This window comes from Lactuca serriola, chromosome 1 (genome assembly GCF_051521515.1).
Source record: "Lactuca serriola cultivar US96UC23 chromosome 1, Lser_US96UC23_V15, whole genome shotgun sequence".
Taxonomy (NCBI): domain Eukaryota; kingdom Viridiplantae; phylum Streptophyta; class Magnoliopsida; order Asterales; family Asteraceae; genus Lactuca; species Lactuca serriola.
The window spans coordinates 158,535,461-158,560,441 of record NC_136408.1 but is presented as its reverse complement, the minus strand read 5'-3'; positions in this window follow the sequence as shown (position 1 = coordinate 158,560,441).

Below are 24,981 nucleotides of genomic sequence, written 5' to 3'. Positions count from 1 at the left end.
TCCAAAGGAGATCAACTCTATGGAAACGAAGTCTCATATTCAAAGTACATTGCTTTGAACATCCTTCTTGCATTAAGGTTTTCTAATCTTACACATATTGAATAACTTCCACCTATGGAGAGATTTCCATAGTCCCATTTTGACTATCACTTCTGAACAAGAGTTGCTTCTTTTCAGAAAATGTCAATATCCTCCTGCCAAAATTAACACTATACTTCCAAATGTCCCTGAGCAACCAATCTTTGGCAAACCTCAGATTGTCCTCGACAATTGCTTAATCACTTTAGTCATATCCAGTTCTAGAATTTTCCCTTCTAAATGCCATGAGCATTTGGAAAATTTAGGAAGGATGAATATTATAGCACATGAAATCAATCCTATATCCGAAGCATATGGGACACGATTCATGATGTCTCACATAAAGACATGATACTAGACTAGTCTTTTCCTACAATATTTTTTATTTGCCATGTTTTCAAAATTTAACTATGAAGAGGGATGCCGTAATCATAATCGAATTTTGATAACGCAATATATATATAATTTCTTTAAGTTGAACCATTCAAACACAAAATACATATATTTTAATTAAATTTATATTTTAATTATTTAGTAAACTTCAAAAATTCATATCTTCCTCATACGAACTCCGTTTTCTACGTTCTTTATATCCACGCGTAGGTGAGACTACGTCTACAACTTTCGTTTAGACTCCGTCGGCTAGTTTTGAATTTATTTTTAATATTACATTTTTAATAGGTCGGGACAGGAAAAGTCCGTTAAAATTCCATAACTCCTTTATCCGATGTCTGTTTTCGCCAGACTTTTTACCGCTGTAATACCATTGATGAGATCTTCAATTCTCGTTTAGGTCATGTTGGCAAAAAGCCGTTCAAATCTGGATTTTGAGTTTTTAGCTGTACTGCTATGTCTGAAACTTCGAAAAATCATAACTTCCTCATATGAGGTCAGATTTGGTCATCCTTTTCATGTACGTTTACGGTTTAATGATATCTAAAACTTTCATTTAGATACCTAAAGCTAAAAATTGTTGTATTGAAACTTCGCGTTTTACGTCTTTTAGTGTTGTCGGTTTTGCCGAGAATCTTCGGTTGGTCATAACTTCTTCGTTATAACTCGGATTCTAGGGTTCTTTATATGTACGAAAACCTTGATACGATTCCTACTACTTTATTTAACCCAAATAAGATTTTAGGAAAGTTAAATTTTGACGTAAATTTGACTTGCGTTACATTACATTGTCTCTGAATATCGGGTTGTCACATCATCCCCCCGTTAGAGAGAATTTCGTCCCGAAATTAGAGTTTAAGCAGAATTGATAAATATGCTACGGATAGAAGTTTTATTTGTTTCTCGTGTTCTTGAGTGAACTCAGGTCCTCGCTTGGCATTCCAGCGAACCTTTCACTATCGGGATACGACTTTGCTTCTTTCGTTTGACTTCACTGGTATGATAACTCTTCTTTATCGAATGTGTGTTGAGTGTTTTTGTGGTCTGTGAGACTATTACACCTTGTACCCTACAAGTAGTGTCTCCAGATCTTCAGATCAATTACCATTGCTCCTGACTCAAGATCATGTGTTGTATAGTTAACTTCTTGCGTCTTAAGTTGTCTTGAGGTATAGGCAGTGGCCTTTCCTCTTGCATAAGAACACAACCAAGCCCTTGGTTGGATGCATCGCATTACACCACAAAATCTTCTATCCCCTTTTGGGAGGGATAATTTCGGTGCGGTGCACCAGGCTTACTTTAGCGTTTGGAACGCTCTTTCTTGTTTACAGACAAGTTCGGTGCTCCTCAAGGTGAGAAACTTGGCCTAAAGAATCCTCTTCTGAGGAGTTCGTTAAGCTGTCTGGGAAGTTCTAGTATCTTAGTTGGAGTTAGATGATAAGGTGATTTGGCTACTGGGGTAGCCCTTGTAACTAAGTCGATTCTGAATTCGACTTGACGCTGTGGTGGTAATCCCGGTAGTTCTTCTGGAAAGGTGTTGGGAAAGTCGCGTACTTTTGGGATGTTCTGAATGTCCTTCACTTCTTGACTCGTATCGACAATGTGTGCAAGGAATGTGTGACATTCCCTTCGTAAGCACTTTTGAGCTTAAATACACGAAATGATGCGAAGGTTCGTACTTGATTTGTCTATGTAAATAACAAGAGGTTCTTTGAAAGGGAGGTTAAGATCAACTGCTTTATCAAAGCACCTGATGTCGACTCGATGTAGACTTAACCAACTCCTACTGATTATGGTGTCAAAACCTTGGGGTGGACTAGATGTCGTGAAGATATAAAAGAAAGTATGACTACTCATGAATTAGGGAAAAGGATAGGTATTTCTAAGTTTATTCTCACTGAAGCACGATCACTCGCAGTCTTGGGCAGTCTCTATCCTGAAGTTCATAGTAGAACCCATACCAGGTTCCTCAATCACAGTCTCGGGTATACGAGTCGTATATAATTAAGGGGTCGTTTGATTTGCACTTACCCAGTCTGGTCAGAGCTGACTGCTGACCTGGTCAGTAGTCAGACTGTTTGATGGGCCTCCATTGTGGCTGACTCGGTAAGTAATCAATGACCAAGGGGCTGACTCGGTCCAAAAAAAAAAGAGGCTGACCGATGCATTTTTCTTCTCCTGTGCCCTAACACAAATCGCCGCTATTCTTCCTCTTCCTTCAACATTCAGCGCAACAAACAGCAACAGCTCCTGCTGCCATCGACGACACAACAATTACCTCCAGCTTCCGGCCAACCTCCTGCGCCGACGAAGTAACAGCTCCGGCGACGAAGACACAGCCCCGGTGAGGAGATCGACTACAGGTACGTTTCTTCGTGTTTTTTTTTTTTTTTTTTTTTTTTGAAATCACAAAATCCCTTCAATGTTTGCTGTCAAATTGATGATTTCATTCTGAAATTAGGGTTTGAAATTACTTCTTTCATTATTTTTGGATTCAATTAGAACAAAGGGTTGGCATGATATCAATTTATAATGTCTTTTTGTTTATGAAATCTGATTTTATCTATATGAAGGAATGAATTGCTTGTGTATGAAATCTGTATGAACTAATGTGTGAAATCACAGCCCCTTATATAGTTGTTAAATCGAATGAATTGTGTACTGTGTGTATATGATATGTTTATGTGCATATGTGTGTAAGATCAAAATGCTCAAGACAATGATTAGAATTTGTTACATAGGTGTATGTGTATTACCAAACTGATATATGAGATCTTGTCTTCAAGTTATGTACTGTGTATATGATATCTCCCAAGTATTGTCTTCAAGTTGTATTATCTTTAGGTTAAACAAAAAAAATATATGTTTTATCTTATTGACATCAAGAAAATAGTGTTAGCTATTTGTAAATGTGTGTTATGTGGATGATTAGATTTTTTTTTCTTTTTACAATAGACATGGCAGATAAAAGAATTAGGGTTAGTTGGAAGTTGGAATTGGTGGACAAAACTTTTTTGGAAGCATGTATACAAGAATTAACAAGAAATGGCCGGGAGGGTAGCGGACTAAAAGCAAGCTCATGGGCTGTGGTCGCGGAGAAATTGAAAACATATCATAATTTTATTGTCGACAAAAAACAAATGAAAAACCGATATGACTATTTAAAAGCAAAGTATGCAGTGTGGTTAAAACTTAAAAACAAAACAAGAAATATTTATAATCCCGTTACGAATTCTTTTAACATGACTAATGAAGAATAGGAAGCGGAAGCGAAGGTACATATATACATATTTTTTAAAGTAGATTATTTTTTTACTACTTTAATAATATTTATTAAATTTGTCAAACAGTTGAACAAGTATGTAGATAAGCTGAGAAATGCACCCCTCCCTTGCCCTGAACTTTGTACCCAACTATTTGATGGGGCGACCTCGACCAGTGTTCACAGTTGGGGGCCATCTTCGACATTACCTCATCCCAATGAAACCTTCAGTACACATGATTTTGAGGATACAGAGATGGATGAGCCAGCACCTCATGCAGATACCCCAAGCTCAACAGTACCTCAACCTACTAGTGAGGAATCATCTGGGCGGACAAAAAACAAGGGGGGCAAACGAAATGGTCCTAAAGAAACCACACTTGATGATGAGTTGAAAGAAGTTGGAAAAGAGATTATCAAGGCTGCACAAGCATTCACCGAAGCAAATAATCTTGACAAGGAGATGGATGCTTGTATGGCGAAGTTGACAAGCTTGGAGTGGGGAGAATATGATCCGAAATACACCACTGCTCTTATGTTATTTGCTGAAAGTGCTAGTAATAGGAAAATTTGGTTGCGCCTTAACTTGTCAACTTGTGAGTCGTGGGTAACAAATGCGGGAAAAAAGTTTGGATTAGTTGGTTGACTTTAGTATTTACATGTTATGTTTGACTTTAGTATGTTATGGTTCATTGTTAGACATTAGTATTCTATGGTTTAGTTATGTTATGGATTGTTTTTCTTAGGTGCGGTTATGTTATATGAATTTATATGTTATGGATTGTTATGTTATTGATTGTTATGTTATGGATTGTTATGTTATTGATTGTTATGTTATTGATTAAAATGTAATTTGTATTTGACATCTAACAGGACACATGGATAAAGAAGGTGACTTTTTATATTTTCTTATATTCTCGTGGTATTGGTTGATGTTGGTCCGACAAAGGAAAATAATAATTAAAAGAATAAGAGCTAGCGAACAGGTAGCAAAGGGATATGTGTATACGCAAGATTTGATACACGGATGTCCTATACAATGTTACGATATGATACGTCTTTCACAAGATGCATTTGTACTATTATGCAATCACTTTACACAAAGAAATTGGTTGCAATCTAGTAGGACGATAAGCGTTGAAGAGAAGATGGCTATGTTTTTACATGTTATAGGACATAATGAACATTTTCGAGCCGTTAAAGAAAGATTTCATCACTCCACACAAACGATTCATCAATGTTTTCATGAGGTCTTACGTGCAATGATGTGTTTTGCACGAGAAATTATAGTACCAACCTCGTCTAATTCAACAACAAATACCTCAGAACGACATAGACGGCTAATGCAGATATTTCCTGGAGCAATAGGTGCACTAGATGGAACACTTGTACATGCAGTTGTGCCTGTTGATCAACAAACTCGTTATAGGGGAAGAGGAAAATGTGAATGTTATCAAAATGTAATTGGAATTTGTAATTTTGATATGATATTCACCTTTGTATGGGCTGGATGGGAGGGCATAGCACATGATTCTAAAGTTTTGAAAGAAGTTGCATTTAACCCACCTTCCGGATTTCCATTCCCTCCACCAGGTTTGTAACTTTACTATACGTTTTATTATCTATATTATTTATATGATAAATTTGTCATACATCTACAGATAAAAAGTATTACCTTTGTGATGCCGCATACACCAACACCCGTGGATTTATGGCTCCCTACCGCAATACTAGGTATTGGTTAGTCGATTTTCGAAGAAACAGAGCTTTGACTAAGGAAGAAATGTTCAATCATGCTCATGCACAACTTAGAAATTACATTGAACGTGCTTATGGTGTATTGAAGGCGAGATTTCCAATTTTAAAACAAATGGCTCCTTATCCTTTTTCCAGTGCAAAGAGACATAGTCATTTCTTGTGTTGCGGTCCATAATTTTATAAGGAAATACGATATTGAAGATGAATTATTTACGAACTTTGAACAAAACACTATGGTTAGTCATAATGTGGGTGGTGGAGGAAATGAGGGTCAAAACATAGAAGGCATAGAATGGGGTTCAGAAGCCATTAACTATATGACTAATTTGCGTGACCAGATTGCTAATCAGTTACTTTCAAATGGTTCACGTTAAATGGTGTACTTTTTTTATTATGTATGACAATTTGTATTTGGATTTTGTATTACACTTTGTATTTGGATTTTAATTGATGTATGTTTAATTTGGATTTTATATGATAATTTGTGGTTTTACAATTGATGTATGTTTTATAATTTTTTTATCCAGCACAAGGGTAATATGGTCATTTTTTCATTCAGCACAACCATTCAGATAAATAATCAAACAACATAAACTCAGTCAGATATGGACTCAGTCAGCATTTCTAACCCAGTCAGCTTCTAACCCAGTCAGCTCTAACCCAGTCAGCAACTATCAAACGACCCCTAAGATTGAAACTGTGGGTCTTTGGATTGAACTTGACGTACTGCACGAGTGGTACTTCGGGGAGGTTTGCTGAGGTTTCTTTGGAAAGGGTAAGAAATGTGAGGTACTCCACGCATGAGTACTTCGGAGTTCTGAAATGATAGTTTCGTTAGAAAGCTGATTTTGGAGAAAGAGATTTACACACGAAACTGGTATTGTGAGGATCAAATAGACTCTGATCGTATGATGAAATCAGAATCATTTGGAAATAAAGGCACTAGGTTCGATCATAAAGGCGTTACAGACAAAACACAACAGTGCAACTTTTTACAGAGTTACAGTACTTTAGAGTAACTACAAGAATACTGCTGCGAACAAAGTATACAACAAAAGGAAAGTATACGCAACACGAGGGTCCCTTAACTGACGGGATCTAGCAAAAGATAAGACTCAAGTTGCACTAGTTTTAAACATGTTTTAAAAAGACATACATAATACTGACGATTGGAAGTGAACCTATACTATAGTAGGGTCCTTTGTTGCCTCTTTCCATTATAAGGTCAAACTCCTCCGGATTTACCGTCATTCTCCTCTGTTGGACAGTCCCTCTTGAAGTGTCCCATTACGCCACATAGATGGCATATTTGAGAGATTTCGACATTGGTGGTTGAAGTAATGTGTTGGATCCGAGTCTTGCAGTAACGGACGGTGTGTCCCTTTTTATTGCAGTTTAAGCACTGCATTTTCCGACAAGGTCCATGATGGTGATAGTTGCATTTGTTGCACTTTGGGAGATTGCCAGCATATTGTCTGGCCGGGTTAGGGATAACTGGGATACTAGAAGGGATAGTAGTAGGAGGTATAGAAGTCGTGGCTGTGAAGGTTGCCACAGGTTGTTGTCTTTTGCTTGCCCCTTGGGGTGATTTTCCTTTAGCCTTAGTCCAGAACTTTCGTTTGTTATTCTTGGGCTTGGGATTCGGGGTGTCGTGGTTGTTTGTTGCTCGTCGAGGTACTTGATTGTTACTTGGATTGGAATTATTGTTAACAATCCCGCTAACATTCGCGATGTTAGCGTTAAGGTGGGTCAGAACAGCTGACACGGCAGCCGAGACTGGAGCTTGAAAGGTAGCTGCATCAATCTGAAGAGTTGGTGTTTGGTTGATGGGTTGATCGTTTTTCTTCAGCGACATGATTCTGCTACACGGAAAGAAAAGTGAATTCGTGAGCGAATATGGTTGAACCTAGACGTAGTTCGATCGTTCATGTAAAGAATAGATGTATGTTCTCGAAGGTTTGACCTACATCCCTATGATGCAGTCCCAGTATGGAATAGGAGTATGTTCACGAAGGTGTAACCTACATCCCTATGATGCAGTCCTAGTATGGAGTAGTAATAAATTAATAGAATGGTCTCAAAATGCTTATCGTTCAGACCAGGGTATTATTGGTTGGTGGATAACATGATCCAACCTTTGAAAGAGACTTGGAACTGATTCCGGAGTTAAATTACCATAGTCCAATAACTTGACTAGATGGGGTTTCAGATAGACTCCAATGAAAGCATTTGATCAAAGTTTGACACAGAAGTTAGCCGACTGTCGATATCATTGATGTTTAAGTTTTAATAGGTTTGGGGAAATTGACCTTGTTGTAGGTCTTACATCATATTCGGAGTAGAAAAGTCTTCGACAACATAAAGACTTAAATAAAAGTACTTATAGTACATAGACAGGAACACGGTTCTTTAAAACAAAGAGGGAAGTAAGGTATCTCCTACTGGCGACGGTCATCCCTATGGTGAACCCTTAGTTCGGTTAGTTGACGTTCCATATCAAGCAGGTATCTCCCGTACATCCTCGGGCGTACTTGGAGCTCTAAGACTTCGGCTCGGGTTTCAGCTAGTGCTTGCAGCAGGGTCTCATGGTTTCTCTCAGATCTCTCACTTGTGATCAAGGCGATTGGTGCGAATGGTATGCATTCTTGCATTGGTATTAACCTCTTCTATACGTTGGAGAGCCGTCCTGCCCTGAATTTCGTTTCGGGCATTTCTACGGGTTAGGATTGGTAGAACTCTGTCTGTTGAGCTCCCTTCGTTTATAATGTAGAAGCTTTGGTCTCCATTAAATGGCATAGGTTGATCTTGCTCTTCACTCCATGTTTCCAAGCATTCTACCCAAGGAGGCATCGGGCCATGAAAAGCGGGACGAGGGTTAGGATTTAGAAATGGAGCTACCGGGGGTAGGTTCTCAACCTCGGGTTTGGAGTTATCAACATCCGAAAGGTTTTCAGCATGGTGATCATTCAAAGGGATTGGATGATCATTCTCGGGTCCTTCTCCAAACCATCCAACAATGACTTCATTCGGAAAGTACAGGTTGCCATGGTGATGGAGTCTAGCCATGTTATCTACGCGAGAATTAGGGTAAGGAAAGAATTATTAGACAAACTATCTAGATAATTATTAGAAAATCTTCATTAGTTACATCGCTATTTGTAAAGTGCATACCAGTCATATGTAATCAACACAGGATAGGCTTTCGTATAAGTGACCTTAACTCCAAATTCACAAGGAATAGGGGTAAAGCAAAAATTTCACCGATTCTAAGTCTATAACATCCTAGTTACATATAGGCTTAGTGTATCCACTTAGCAACTATCAACTTAGTAAATGAAGATCCTTTTTAGTTCTCAAGTAAGTAATTATGGTAACCCAAAACACCCCTATGGTATTTTAGACTTAGGTTCGGTTATAATGTTCTCATTGTGGTAATGTTGGTAAGTTTTTAGACTTGTTGCCATATCACAACCATTCTTGGGCATATGCTAATCACTCATCGGACTAGCATAGTTGATCAGGCTATGCCACTCCCAAGACTGACTATACATCCCCAAGTTTACTTGTGATATTCAACAATCGTAATACTTCTGTTCTTGTCGTTGTGACACCGATTTTAGTATGAATGCAGGCAGGTATACTTACTTAAATATTTTATTATTTAGAAGTATAAACTCTAAGTCAGAGTATTTTTAATCCCATTGTATTTATAGTTAGTATATCTTTTATGGGTTGATATACTCAATTCACTATAAACAATGCTCTGATACCAATCTGTCACACCCCAAAACCGAGAACGGCGGAAACGTTCTGGAGTGGAGGACGTCATGTAATGTATCACAACAATGCAAAGTAGTAAACAAGCAAGAACATCATCCATTTCATTAATAGTAATAGTTTAATACATGTGTGTTCTTTCATAGTAATAAGACAACATGATAACTAATCAAAATAAAAGACGAGTCTTGACTGCTCCGTCTTCGCAAAACCTGGTCATCGTACCTGTCTACTGGTGACTTGAGAATATAAGTTATTTTGAAAGTGTAGGTCAGCATTTAAGCTGGTGAGTTCATAAGTATTTAATGTCATTGTTCGTATAAGTTTGATGATAACATTTGAAATCGTTCAATGTAATTGTTTGTATATGTTTTGAAAACTCCTAGAAAATCCCATATTTTCTATTAGTATAAAAAGTAGTCTTCTACCAAGACCTGAATGTTTTGAAAGTAGTCTTCTACCAAGACTTGTATATTTTGCTGTAACAAAGATGGTTTTTCCCTTTATGACTACTATTAACAATATATATAGTCTACTTCATCGTTTACGTGAATGTATCACAAAATAAAAGTAATAGGGAAAATATAGCCATATAAGTATTATCCTTTGGTATTAGGATAAACACGACATCGCGACTGCCGAAACGTATTCACCTTGAATATCTGTAGATGTTCATTTTCCTCTGTAGCTAACAACAGGTTGAAGGAATGGTTAGTCCCGTAAAGGTCTTCCTAGTATAAGTATTAACCGTAGGCATCAGTAGATGTTCATTACCTCTTTTGCTAACAGGTGGGTTCCGGAATGGTTAGTCCCGTAAGTATACCTATAATGGTATCAACCTTAGACATCCGTAGATGTCCATTTACCTCTGTTGCTAACAGCCGGGTTTAGGAATGGTTAGTCCCTTATTGTTTCTTACCACATAGTATCTATGTAAAAGTATCCCTATAAGTGTATCCATGTAAGAGTAATCTCTGTAAGAGTATCCATATAAGTGTATCCATGTAAGAGGAATCTCTGTAAGAGTATCCATATAAGTGTATCCATGTAAGAGGAATCTCTGTAAGAGTATCCATATAAGTGTATCCATGTAAGAGGAATCTCTGTAAGAGTATCCCTTCATATAAGATGTAGTTTAGGCTCATGAATGAACTGACTCTGGTGTAATTTCTTATAATAGGGATAATGTTTTGTATCCCCTAAACTATTCCTATAATAGTTTACTAGAATGTAATTGATGAGTGTCTAAGTAGGTTTGTACACCCTTGCTACCCAAGAGTGTTGGAACTGAATTAACTGATGGAACATTTATGACTAGATATGTACACATGATATATAACTAATATTTAAACGACCTTCGGACGAGTACCCGATATCCCACCAGACCACATCCAAATCGAGGAAAAGGAAACAGGGTGGATAGCCTTCCTAAGTCTTTTAAACATTTCTTATATAACTATACATATAGAGGCATGCAATTTATAATATAAAAGCATAAAAGAAGTTTTGTAAAACCTTTGAAAAGTTTAATAAATAAGAATTTATGACTTGATGTCAGTTTATAAATCGATTCGAAAACCGTTTGACAAGACAGTTTAAGTGTGAGAAAACCTTTGTTTGAAGCACAACTATAACAGATTCAAAAAGGAAACCTACAGTTTGTAAGACAGTTTCTAAAAGTGTTTCAACATGTAAAAACGTTTGTGAAAACTATTTGAAGTACCTATGAAAATGTTCGTTTGTTCTTGTATATGAATGTATCTCCTTCAAATAGTATTTCTAGTATGTAAAAGTTCGTGATGTTCTTGTAAAACTATACCTATTATAGTTTTCTAAAAGTGTGTCTCGTTTGTACAGTAATCCCTAGTGAAATGCTCACTTGTTATGAAAAGTATAATTTTTGTGGTGCCTAAGATGGACACATATACATACAGTATAAGCAGAGTGTTTGATTTATACATATATAACAACATTTTTTATTTCAAAAGATATGATGTTATCGTGATATATTTTGCATACGAAAGTTTCCCTATAATAGTTATAAATCACATATGATTTCATTGATAAAAAGTGTATAATGAAACTTTGTATAACACACGATAATAATCGAGTGTTTTACTTGTATCCCCCCTTAAAAGTATATAAAAGTATTTATAAAACATTTAAAAGTGCGGATTGTAGGGGTATGAACTCACTTGATTGATTGAAGAAAACGTGACGAAAACCGAGCAGAACTTCTACTCGAGAAAGCGGATTTCTCGGGATTCTTGGGAATCTCGGGAGCGTAAAACTTCCTTCCGAACTTGGATATGAAAACCGGGACTTTGGGATGGCTCCGAGGGTTTAAACGCAGAGCTTCGGCGCGAGAAAGGGAGGAAACGAGCCAAGATGGCCGGCATCCTCGCATCCCTTTTATAGGGGTTGAAAGCCTCGCGTACGCGGGGAGAACTAACGAGGGTACGCTGGGCGTACGCAACGTCATGGCTTACCGCATCCTCGGACAAAGCATCGAAGCGACGTGGACGGATTGAGGCCGAGCATCCGAGTACGTTGGGCGTAACCTGGATTGGTCCGATGACTCCTCCTTCAGATAATACCGGATTTTAATTAAATTTATATTTTAAGTATTTAGTAAACTTCAAAAATTCATATGTTCCTCATACGAACTCCGTTTTCGACGTTCTTTATATCCACGCGTAGGTGAGACTACGATCTACAACTTTTGTTTAGACTCCATCGGCTAATTTTGACTTTATTTTTAATATTACATTTTTAATAGGTCAGGACAGGAAAAGTCCGTTAAAATTCCATAACTCCTTTATCCGATTTCTGTTTTCGCCAGACTTTTTACCGCCGTAATACCATTGATGAGATCTTCGATTCTCGTTTAGGTCATGTTGGCAAAAAGCCGTTCGAATCTGGATTTTGAGTTTTTAGCTGTCTACTGCTATGTCTGAAACTTCGAAAAATCATAACTTCCTCATATGAGGTCAGATTTGGGCATCCTTTTCATGTACATTTACGGTTTAATGATATCTAAAACTTTCATTTAGATACCTAAAGCTAAAAATTATTGTATTGAAACTTCGCGTTTTATGTCTTTTAGTGTTGCCGGTTTTGCCGAGAATCTTCGGTTGGTCATAACTTCTTCGTTATAACTCGGATTCTAGGGTTCTTCATATGTACGAAAAACTTGATACGATTCCTACTACTTTATTTAACCCAAATAAGATTTTAGGAAAGTTAAATTTTAACGTAAATTTGACTTGCGTTACATTACATTGTCTCTGAATATCGGGTTGTCACAGTAGGGTATCGCACACTGTTAACCAACCCTTCCTTAGACAAATAGAACCCAAAGCGAAAGACACTGCAAGCATTCCAGAAGATGATAACCACCCAAAACCTACTCCGTAGATCCCCCAGACAGACCCTTAGCACCTCACAATCAGGTTTGTGAATCAAGAGGAAAGAACTCATCGGATTGACTACTATTAACTGGGTATATGCATAAGAGTGGTTTATAATTTAGATCAAAAAGATTTAAGATGTGTGCTTCCTCCCTACTCCTTGTTCCTTGTTGGGCTGTGGGTCTGGGGTGGAGTCGCACAACTGAACATCCTGTCGATCTCAATTATATACGGCTTGCATACACCAAGTATTAGTGGTTAAGCCAAGTATGAGCTCTACCACGAAACTCATAGTAAAAACCCTTCATCCTATCCCATAGAATAAGAACTAGAGTCAAGAGTACCACTGCGGGTTGAGCTACTAAAACGACCACAAATCCGAAATTTGTTGTCATCCTGGTTAAGCCAATATAGTAGCTAACACCCTCAGTTGGTAAAGAAATCTGAGTCGTAAGAGTCAAGGACATTGACTACGACCATCCATTCACGCTTAATCCCACGAATTAAGCATCTTAGCAGATATCCAGTAAACTTGGAAGCTGCGATAAGTTAAATGTTGAGAAGAGTGGATGAGGAAATTAGAAGTTCCGGGTAACGGAACCCTATACTCTATAAATTTGATCTAGATCGAGAAAACTCCAAAACACCAGAAGAGTAGTTACAAAAGATACTTGCACTACTCAGGCACTTCGTCCACCCTGTTACTTACGAGTAGTGCCTAGGACACTCCGCCTCCCCACGTGGAAGGAGTCACCGTCGCCCTGTAGATGATAGACTGCATTCTTCGAAGTGAATACTAGAATGCCAAGAACCACAAGATAACCTCCGCAGCCAAGAATACTTGAATAAAGTACGAAAGTAGGTTGTGTTAAGACTTATAACCCAGATCCCGAAGAAATTATAGACCTGACACGAGTCTAGGTGTTAGTCGATGGGCGATGGAAGATCACGTGCTTTCTGCAACTTGAATGAACCGACACCTTAGAGAATAGGGCATGTCTTAGAGATTCATTGGACTACTAGGTGTTCCAAGAATACTATCTCACACAAAAATAGTAGAACCACCTCCCGAGATAGTCCAACATTTCAGAAAATCACTAAGGACTGAGTTGGCCCTGAGCAGAGACTGCTATTCATGAAACAGCAAAGTAAGTAAGAGCATGATTCTTTCCAGTTAGGAATCATATCGTGAAAGCGTCAACTAGACGATGATGGGAAGCCTCGAAACTTTTTAAAAACAATTGTCTGGTAAAACTCTATCTCACCAATCCTGAGAGTTTCCGTTAGAAACACCTCGAGAACCAGAAGTGCAGGTTCATTTTGCAATAAGTTGAGATAGACGCCCTGCAGCAAATAGATACCCGTAGACATCCAATTCATCCGATGGTCCAGAAAACCCCTGAAAGCCAATCAACAGGAAACACGAATCCAAGGATAACCCGAGCCTTCTAAGAACCAACCTGAAGGACTACAAAACGTTTGGAACTTCAGAATGGCGATCACGCCAGTGATGATCTCGCCATAGAAGTACACTATGTTATAAGTACTGAAAAGCTCTACCTTTCCGAGAGCGTAGGACCGTCCGAGGTACTTTACAAAAATTGGGTCAACCCTCGTCAGACCATGACTACTTTCGGAAATTCCATAAGTTTCGTCCCAAATTCATCCACTTCTTAGACTTGAAAAGTGTTTGCCCGACGTAACTCTCTGAATCCCACTCGTCTTGATAGAAATCATTGGGGACTCTAACTTCGTATAGGAACCTGTAGGAATCGCGAGCCGAGCGACCAAGTGAATGAAACGGAATCCGCACCCCGTAAGTGAAGGTTTGTTAGAACGCCAAGCAAAGGCCGAAGTTCACTTGGGAGCGCAAAGACCAACCGAATAGGAAGTACCCTCATCTCTCTACCCGATTGTTCATACCTACTTCTTTGCCTAAACCCTAATTTCGGGACGAAATTCCCTCTAACGGGGGGATGATGTGACAACCCGAAATTTATCCTGTCACAGTAAACCCTTGTTCCGCTAATAAAACTCGTTTTATTAAATTGTTCCGTTAACCTTGTTGGATTAGGTTAATTAAATTGGGACTTTTACTATGACTTCATGAGCGTCCCAAATGCATTAGAAAAACATGAAAAGCCCTCAATATTCTTTTAAAAGTTTCTAATTCACGACCCCGTCGAGTTACGACCATCCAATCGGGTACGACCAAAAGCCCCGTTCAACGTCAGTATCAGGTAGATTTCCACCGAGCCACAAACTCAAACCCTATATAAGGGTGAGTGAACCTCATTTACACCTTTTTCACTCTCTCTCTACTCTCTCTCTACAAGTTGCTTTCGATCCAAAAACGCCCATTTAGAGCTCCAAAATCGTAAGTAATCTATCCTAGCTTGTAGTTTACCTTAATATACATGCAAATTCGTGTTTAAATCACCCAAAACCCTCAAAATCATGTGTTTACGGCCCAAGAACACTTTTGGACCGCAAACACTCATAAATGGGGTTTTGAAGCCCCAAAACCCTTCCAAATCACTCCTAGGGCTTAGGTATGACTTGGGGACTTGCATGTATGAGCTTAGAACACCAAAACCTTGTCTTTTGAGGAGTAAACATGAGTTTACGACCAAAGAACACTCTTGGACCGTAAACCCCTCTTCATGGGCCGTGAACACCATTTAAGGTGTTAAATTTTCCCTTTTAAACCTCCTATGGCTTGGGTAAATGTCTAGAATCAACCACCATTGAAGTAGGGGCATTAAACATCAAAGAAACTATGGACTTAGGAGTTTACGGCCGTAAACCCCCCCAAGGATTGGTCCATGGGCTGTAAACTCCCTTAAGGAGGCCTAATGATGCCCTAACTCCCCCTATGGCTTGGAATAATGCATAGAACCTTGTATTCTTTCATGCAAGACCTTTAAGCATCCAAGAACACACCACCCATGAGTTTACGGCCGTAAACTCATGGGGATATGGTCTTTGGGCCGAAATCTCCATAAAGAGTTTACGCTTGAAGAGTAAACTCCCTAACTAGGCCATACACTCCCTTATTGCAACCCAATAGCCTCCTAGCACTTGACCGAAGTGTTTTCCGCACATTAGGATGCTTATACGTCTTTAGTTAGTATTATAGTCACTAATTGTATGTAAACATATGTCTTCATATGTTACTAGGTCATTAAGTGTGTTCAAGTCTTCACTTGACACCGAGCACTCGACCGACACCTCTATCCGATCCACCCGCAGCAGGTGAGTTCATACCCCTGAATTAACCTTTTAAATGATTTTAACTGCTTTTATAAGGGGGGATAGAAGTTGAACTGTACAGTTATTAGATAAATCGTATGTGATTAATAACTGTATAGCAAAATAGACTTTTGCATGTTAAACTGTTTTATCCAGATTAAGATTTCCAAATCATGTTTTCGAATCTCGTTAAAGTATGAATATCCCTTTTTAGATCATTAAAGGTTATCCAAAGTTTTTCAAAGTTCGTTTACTAAAGAGACATCCAATCGTAATTTCTTATTAAAGGTTTTCCAAAGGTTTTCTTCACTTAAACTGTTTTATAAAAATCCTTTTTCAAAACTATTTATGAAAGGTTTTTCAAAGGAATTCCAGAGGTTTTCAAAGCTTGTTTTACAAAATGACATCAAGTCGTAAATTTCTTAAGTGTAAAGATTTTTCCAAAAGTTTTGCCAAAGTTTTCTTCTATGCTTTTATTTCGTTAAATGCATGCCTATATTTGTATAGTTATATAAATAATGTTTAAAGGACTTAGAAAGGCTAGTTCGCCCTATTTCCTTTTCCTCGTTGGGATGTGGTCTGGTGGGTATCGGGTATCCTTCCGAAGGTCGTTTAAACATTAATTATATATCATGTATACATATATGGACATAAAAGCTCTCTCTTCCTCTCAGCCAGTTCATCGCCTTTGGGTTGTAAAGGCATCCTTCTATTATTCATGTTTCTGGAACCCTAGTAACTATTATAGGAATAGTTAGGAGACTCTATCTCTCCCTCTCTCTCTCTATCTATCTCTCCCTCTATCTCTCACTCTATATATATCTCTCTCTCTCTCTATCTCTCTTTCTATTTCTCTCTCTATCCCTCTCTTTTACTTTAGAATGTGACACACTATTTCCCTCTACGACGCCTCATAGCGCCATCGCCATGTAACCAGAGTCTCCGGGAAGGAGAGCGAACATCATGTGTATAGATCTATATGGGACTGACACTCCCACACCCAGACTACTAGCTACAGTTTGCGCCGGTAAGGCCCATGGGTGATATAATGCCACTACCTCTACGCGTGACCTGGAGGGTCATCGGATTCTCTATCGTCGTTCAGCATGGTTACATACGAGTTCACATTCACCCCTTGTTTTAGACTTTGCTAGCTGTATCGTTCTTTCGATACTGTCTGGAGTCTGTGCTTCCTTTTGTTAGACTGAGCCAGGCGTATCAGTTATTCGATACTCTCCTGGAGTCTATATTTTCATATGCTTTAGTCAGCAGTATTACTGCTGAAGTATATGTTATTTTCCCCTAGTATTTTTACTTGTGTTTTCTCATATTTCCTTTAAAGTCAATAATGTATTTTGGTAATGATAGTATTTTGGAGAAAATTACTCCTTAAAACATAAACCTGTCGGGTCTTGGTAGAAGACTGCTTTTATTTAGAAAATATAGGATTTTTTGGAAAGAACGCTAATACACCGTAGATTCTAGATTACTATCTTTCATAAAGTTATTTTGAATAAAAATGTGTATTTATACAAATGACACTAAATACTTATGGACTCACCAGCATTATAAAAATGCTGATACTCACTTTCAAAATAACTTGTATTATTAGGTCATCGATAGACAGGTACATCCCGGGAGCGTTTGCGGAGACAGCCTAGTACCAAGCTGCATTTTATATTATTTCTTGTATCACTTTGATGTTGCTATGAAATGTAACCTATGTAAAACTATTACTATTAATGCATATGTTGTGATACTTGACATGACGTCATCCACCCGAGAATGTTTCCGCCGTTTCGGTTTTGGGGTGTGACAGTTTGGGTTGGAAACCCTAACTAGGGTTTAGAAAATCTTAATCTTGGAAACTTTAGTTTGGAACTTGTCGGGACCCGCATTTTGGACCGTTGATTTGGAGTTATGAATTATATCCGACCATATTGTATGATTGACCTATTAGAGTGATGGGCTTAATGGAATATGTCCTTAATGGGTTAAGTGTGGAACACTAACCCTAGTTATTATTCTATGTGAGAAACCTAGAGACGGAAAACTCTAATATTGGACAGGATGATTGGGTGTTGACTCAAGTATCTTCTTGTAGGTGAAACGAAGTAAGTTGAAGACAGAGGAGTTATTCATTACTATTTTGGTGACCTACGTGCATATTGATGTGATTTTTCCTCACTGTACCCGTGGGTCGATGGCACCAATGCCGACCCACTAGGTTATGCATCTTGGTTATAGGATAGTACTATGCTAGTATATGACTAATTAGTAGATCTGCATGATTATCTGTATTTGTTGGTTTTGTGTTTATGTTTATCTATTACATATGCCGACATATTATGGTTAGGTTGAGGCAGTACTGCTTTGTGCTGAAGGCCAAGACACCCGGGCTGTCCAAATAAGTTGTAGGCCTTGCGAGGCGGTCCAATCGTGTTGAAGGTCCGAAGAGTGGTCCGGATAGGTTATAGGCCTTGTGAGGCGGTCCAGTCATGCTGAAGGCCCGAAGAGTGGTCAGGATAGGCTGTAGGCCTTGCGAGGCGGCCCAGTCATGCCGGATAGGCTGTAGGCCCTATGAGTCGGTCCAGTCGTGTTGAAGGTCTGAAGAGCGGTCCGGATTCCCATCCCAAAACCAATCATCTTATAATTGAAATACTAGTCCCCTTAGTTCAATTAATCTCTTTTAATCATAGAATTAATTTCCTAATTAATTCTTGATTAATATTAACTAACTAATATGATTTCTCTTTTAATTTATTATTCATATAATATATTAATAAACCATCATAATCTCTCTCTCCATAAATCATCCTATCCTGTTGCTTTGGTGAAGGTAACCCAAAAGGACCATGCACAACCAGGTCAAGTACATACCAAATATAGTTAGATGCTTAGACACTAATCTAATAGTCTCCCACTTGGATAAGTCTAGTAACTATAAATGCAAGTACGACTTCAGGATCCGATTAGCAATCGTAGCTCTTGGAGAGCTGTCGAACTCTGATCTTATCAGTAACCTTTTCTTTAGATAAGGGATCGTACAATCCTCCGTTCTAGATATCGCGCGGACAATTACATGGAACATAGTTATACTTATTGTCTAACAGTTTGTTTCTCAATCTCTGATTCTCTTGACATAGAACTTAGTTGAACACATCAATTCAACCCTGATCAGGCCCGGCACATAAGTCAACCCAAATCATCGAGGGGCCCGGATATCGCTTTTACCCTCTTAGGATAAAAGGAACAAATAAACTTTGACTTATATGCATTTACCATTCGCTCATCAAATCACGCACAACAATGTGTTTTATAACATCAAGTTACTAATGCGTTTACACATTATAAATGCACAACCAACTTGCAAACAATAAACCATATATCTAGGTTTTAAGACTATATGATATTATCGTCTTGCAATCACTCCTGATAAATTCCATGAAGTGATGCTAGCAATCGTGGGTTTAATCCAATGCTCAAATCTTATTCATAAGCACTCATGAATGTTGCAACAAACCTTTGCTATGTCTAATACACTTTAGATAGTCTACAAACCAATTCATGACAGTCTTCGTTCATACCTACTTCCAAAGTATAAACGATTGTGGCCTGTTCGAATAATCTTATTATTCAGGAAGTCAAAACATGCAAAGTGAAACAATAGGTAAATAATTAATACAAGACAATAACTTTACTCATAAATAATACTCCTTTATTTAATCATCAAATGTTAATTACAATTTATCTATTACACATTTCGAATCTATCTAATCTAAACTAATATCGTCCTTCAGCCCAATGCTCCTAGTGTGCTGCAAGTGCTTAACTCTACTCAGTCCCTTCGTAAGGGGATCTGCTGGGTTATCCTATGACGATACCCTCTTTACTACGAGGAGTCCCTCTTCCACCCGATGTCGAATAAAATGATATTTCCTATCAATATCAAGATCTACCATGATCCCTCGATTCCTTGGTTAAGGCAACCAGTCGTTCATTATCACAGAAAATTTCCATAGGCTTCTTTATGGCTGACATAACTCCATGGTCTCCAATGAAGTTCTTCAACCTTATTGCCTCCTTTGATGCTTCACTCGCCGCTATGTACTTTGATTCGCACGTTGAATCAGCTATGGTCTCCTGCTTGGAACTTTTCCATGTCACTGCTCCACCATTCGAGGTAAAGACCCAACCCAACTGAGAACGGTAGTTGTCCCGGTCGGTCTGAAAACTGGAGTCACTATACCCTCGCACCCTTAAGTCATCACTCCCACCGAGGACTAGAAACCATTCCTTGGTCCTCCGAAGGTACTTAAGAATATTCTTGACTATGGTCCAATGTGCTCTGCCAGGGTCCCCTTGATATCTCCTGACCATGCTCAAAGAAAAGGCCACATCAGAGCGAGTACAAGTCATAGCATACATGATCGAGCCAACTACGGAAGCGTAAGGTATTCGGCTCATCTCTGCTATCTCGACTTCGGTACTCGAACTTTAAGTCTTACTCAACTTGGTATTACTTTGGATAGGTAACTCCTCTTTCTTGGAATTATCCATACTAAAACACTTTAGTACCTTGTCCAAGTAAGTATTTTGACTAAGTCCTATCAGTCTTTTACTCCTGTTTCTCACTATCCTTATTCCCAGAATATAGGCAGCCTCTCCAAGGTCCTTTATAGCAAAACACTTCCCAAGCCAGTACTTAACTTCCTGTAGGGTCGGGATGTCGTTTCCTATGAGTAGCATGTCACCGACATACAATATGAGGAAGCCAACTACACTCCCATTGGCTTTGACATATACACATGACTCATCCTCGCTTTGCAGGAAGCCAAACTCTTTAACTTTCTCATCAAAACAAAGATTCCTTCTACGAGACACTTGTTTCAATCCATAAATGGAATTCTCAAGCTTACGCACTCTATTAGGACGCTTCTCATCGAGAAAACCCTATGGCTGATTCATGTAAACATCCTCAGCCAACTTCCCATTAAGGAAAGCGGTTTTGACATCCATCAGCCATATCTCATAGTCATGAAATGCAGCAATGGCAAGCATCACCCTAATAGACTTTATCTTCGCAACTGGTGAGAAGGTCTCATCATAGTCAACTCCGGGAGTTTGAGTAAAGCCCTTCGTAACTAATCACACTTTATAAGTGTGTACCTTCCCATCCATGTCAGTCTTCTTATTGAAGATCCAATTGCACCCGACCGTCTTACGACCTGGCACATTGTCAACCAAATTCCAAACTTGGTTGTCATACATGGACTGAATCTCGTTGTCCATAGCCTCTTTCCATTTCACAGACTCCGGGCCTGTCATGGCTTCCTTGTAGCTATTAGGTTCATCCAAATTTATTAGTGTACTATTACTAATAAACATATCACCCTTACTTGCTATATGAAAACCATATAAAACAGGCGGAACACTAACTCTACTGGAACATCTAAGAGGTAAGGACTTGTCAATTAGTTCAACCGGAGTTTCCTCCTCGGGTTTAGCGCCAGCATTAGAGGTTCCTTCATCGTTCGATTCTTGAAGCTCTTCAAGATCGATTTGCCTCCCAGTGTCTCCTTGGCTTATAAGTTCTCGCTATCGGAAAACCCCTCTCCTTGCAACGAAGACAACATTATCACTCTGTCTATAGAAGAGATATCTAAAGGAATTCTACGGATAGCCGATGAAAATACACCGCTCACTACAAGGTTCGAGCTTGTCATGAGTCTCTCATCTTACGAAAGCCTCACAACCCCAAACCTTGATATGTGTCAATGAGGGAACTTTCCCTGTCCACATCTTGTGAGGTGTTTTGGCAACCTTCTTTATAGGGACTAAGTTAAGGATATGAGCGGAAGTCTCTAAGGCATACTCCCAGAATGAGATAGGTAGTGAAGCATGACTCATCATGGAACGAACCATGTCTAGCAAGGTTCGATTACGCCTCTCAGCAACACCTTTCAACTGCGGTGTCCTAGGTGGCGTCATTTGCGAAACGATTCTGCATTCCTTGAGGTAGTCGTGGAATTCAAGACTAAGGTACTCTCCACCTCGATCGGATCAAAGCATCTTGATTTTCCTGACCAATTGATTCTCCACTTCTTGTTTAAACTCTTTGAACTTTTCAAAGGTTTTTGACTTGTGCTTGATCAATTAGATATACCCATATCTGCTATAATCATCGGTGAAAGTCACATAGAAGCGGCTCGCATCCCTTGTGGTGGATCTAAAGGGCCCACACACATCAGTGTGTATGAGATCCAATAAACCCTCAACCCTTTCACAAGTACTAGTGAAGGGCGACTTGGTCATCTTTCCAAGCAAACAAGACTCGCACACGTCATCGTCCCTAAGGTCGAATGACTCCAACACTCCATCCTTTTGGAGTTGGGCTATGCTTTTCTTGTTAACATGCCTAAGACGACAATGCCACAAGCATGATTTATCCAAACTATTGGAAGAATCGATACATAACACATCATTTCCTAAATTGTCTACAACCATCACAGTTTCATATATTCCATTACAAGGCAATGCTTCAAAATAGAAAACACCATTAAGATAAGCATTAATAGAACCCTTTTCATTATGAAATTAATATCTAAATCCTTGTCTATACAAACCATGAAAAGAAATGATGTTTCTTGCCATTTCAGGCGAATAGCAACAATTATTCAAATCTAGTCCTAATTTATTACTAAGCACTAAAGAGAAAACTCCAATCTTGGTGACAGGCGACGATCTTCAGTTCCCCATGATCAAGTTTATCTTATCCACATCCCTATTTCTTCTTAGGCCTTGCAAATCAGAAAAAAAAATGTGAAAACCACACCTTGTATCAAGAACCCAAGAAATAGCATGTGATGAATCATTAGATTGAATAGTATAAATACCTGCGAAGGATGGCTTGATCTTTCCATCCTTGATATCTTGCAGATACTTCGGGCAGCTTTGTTTCCAATGCCCATTCTCATGGAAGTAGTAGCACTGTGCATCCTTTGGTTTGGAGGTAGGTGTAGCGGGACCAGCCTTGGTTCCACTAGAAGAGGTACCATCATGGGACTTTCTCTTATGGTGGCTCTTTGAGAGAGCCTTCCTCTTCTTACCCTTCCCCTGCCCAATAGCCAAAACCGGGGCAACATTAGGAGTAGGATTTTGTGCAACGAATTTGTCTTTGAGGTTGCTCTCAGCAGTCCTCAACAACCCTTGAAGCTTTCTCAACGTAACCTCCTCTTTGTTCATGTGGTAGGTCATGCGAAACTGGTTGAAGTTGGGTGGTAGTGAATGAAGAATGATGTCAATCGCCAGCTCTTCATCGAAGTTAACATTTAACTTCAGCAGGCGGTCGACATACCTCTGCATTTTCTGCAGATGAGCAGTGACAGACTCTCCGTTCCTCATCTTGGTCGTGATCATTGAAGTGATGATATCGTACCTTTCCTGCCTGGCACTCTGGTGGTACCTTTTAAGAAAATCCTGATACATTTCGTAGGGATAGAAGTCCTCGTAGGACTTTTGGAGTTCGGCAGTCATGATCGCTAGCATGATGCAATGGACTTTCTTGGCATCACGCTCATGGGCCTCAAAGGCAACGATCTCCTCGGGTAGCAGTGTTGATGTTTACCTATGTTAGATCATTGTCAAGGATATACTCATTATCCTCGTAGCGGGTGACCATCCTTATGTTGCGGATCCAATCATTAAAATTGTTTCTATCGAAGATCACCCTCCCACATAAATTCATGAGTGAGAATGAGCCGGAGGTGTTTGAGCCTGAAGCGTTGTTCTTTGAGTTTGACATCTGAAAAGGAAAAGAGACAAAGTTGATTAGATGATAAGCCCCAATTAAACACCAAAAATGAGAAATTAGGGTTAGAATCCAACAACATTATTTTCAGTTTAGAAGAGGGTTGCCATAATCTAAGCAGCAAATAATTTGAAGGTAAGTGAATGATGATTCACTAATTTCCACCATGAAAAACAAAACAAAAGATAAGTTGTAAGTGTATTGAAACTCCTAGATCTTTTGAGATTCATTGAACTTTTCAATGGCATGTTTAAATCTCGATATGCCCCTCAAGTTTGTGACTGGGATACCGAGGATCACAAACAGGGTGTGAATAACCATGCAAATGTACATGGTGTCCCCAATGTTACAGTCACCTAATCAATGTACCAGTTAACCACACGCACTCTAATGATCTATGACAAACATCGAGTCACCCTTTGCCACCTTTTCTTAGGGCCAAATTAGTGTGTCGGTTAAACACACACGCTCCACTAACGTCTTAGCAAGGGTACAAAGTGTAATTTCATGGAATAGCATCAAATTCACATTTTGCCTAAAGTAACTAAGATTGGGAATTAAAAAAAACGTTTAGTTACTTCATTAATCATTATACTTTTAATGAAGCATTGGTTGCCCTATCCTACCCGTTCGACTAACGACCCTCCACCATTCAAGGAAACGGTGGGTGAGAGTGGACACCCATTAAATGACCATTTTATAAGCCATAACCTTATACCCCCTTTTAGATCAGTTTCGTGAATGAGGCCTACTAACGGTAAGACTAGCATTTATGTTATACATATATAATAATTAATCTTATAATATTATAATAGTATAGGGTGAATTTTAAACTTGTAAAATTCTAGGGTTTGAAATTTAATTATTTTAAAATTAAACTTTTAATCAACATTTTAAATTCGAAAACTTGAGGGCAAGTTTTGAAATATTTCAAAACTATCTGGAACAAAATTCAAATAAACAATTAAACAATGAATTTTGGTGATTATCTAGTTTTGACCTAATCCATTTTCATGCAATTATCAAATAATTCAAATAATTAAAATTTATCAAATAAGGTAATAATTATCTAATTAAATGATAAAAATCTTTTATTTTGACAAGGATAATCATAAGGAATCAATAAAATTCATATTTTATCTATTAGAAATAGTTATGGCAATTATCCTAAGTTAAAACTAGCAAAAATCCTGAAAATCCCTCTGTCTGACAGCCCGACTCGCTGAGCCCCTTGCAGGACT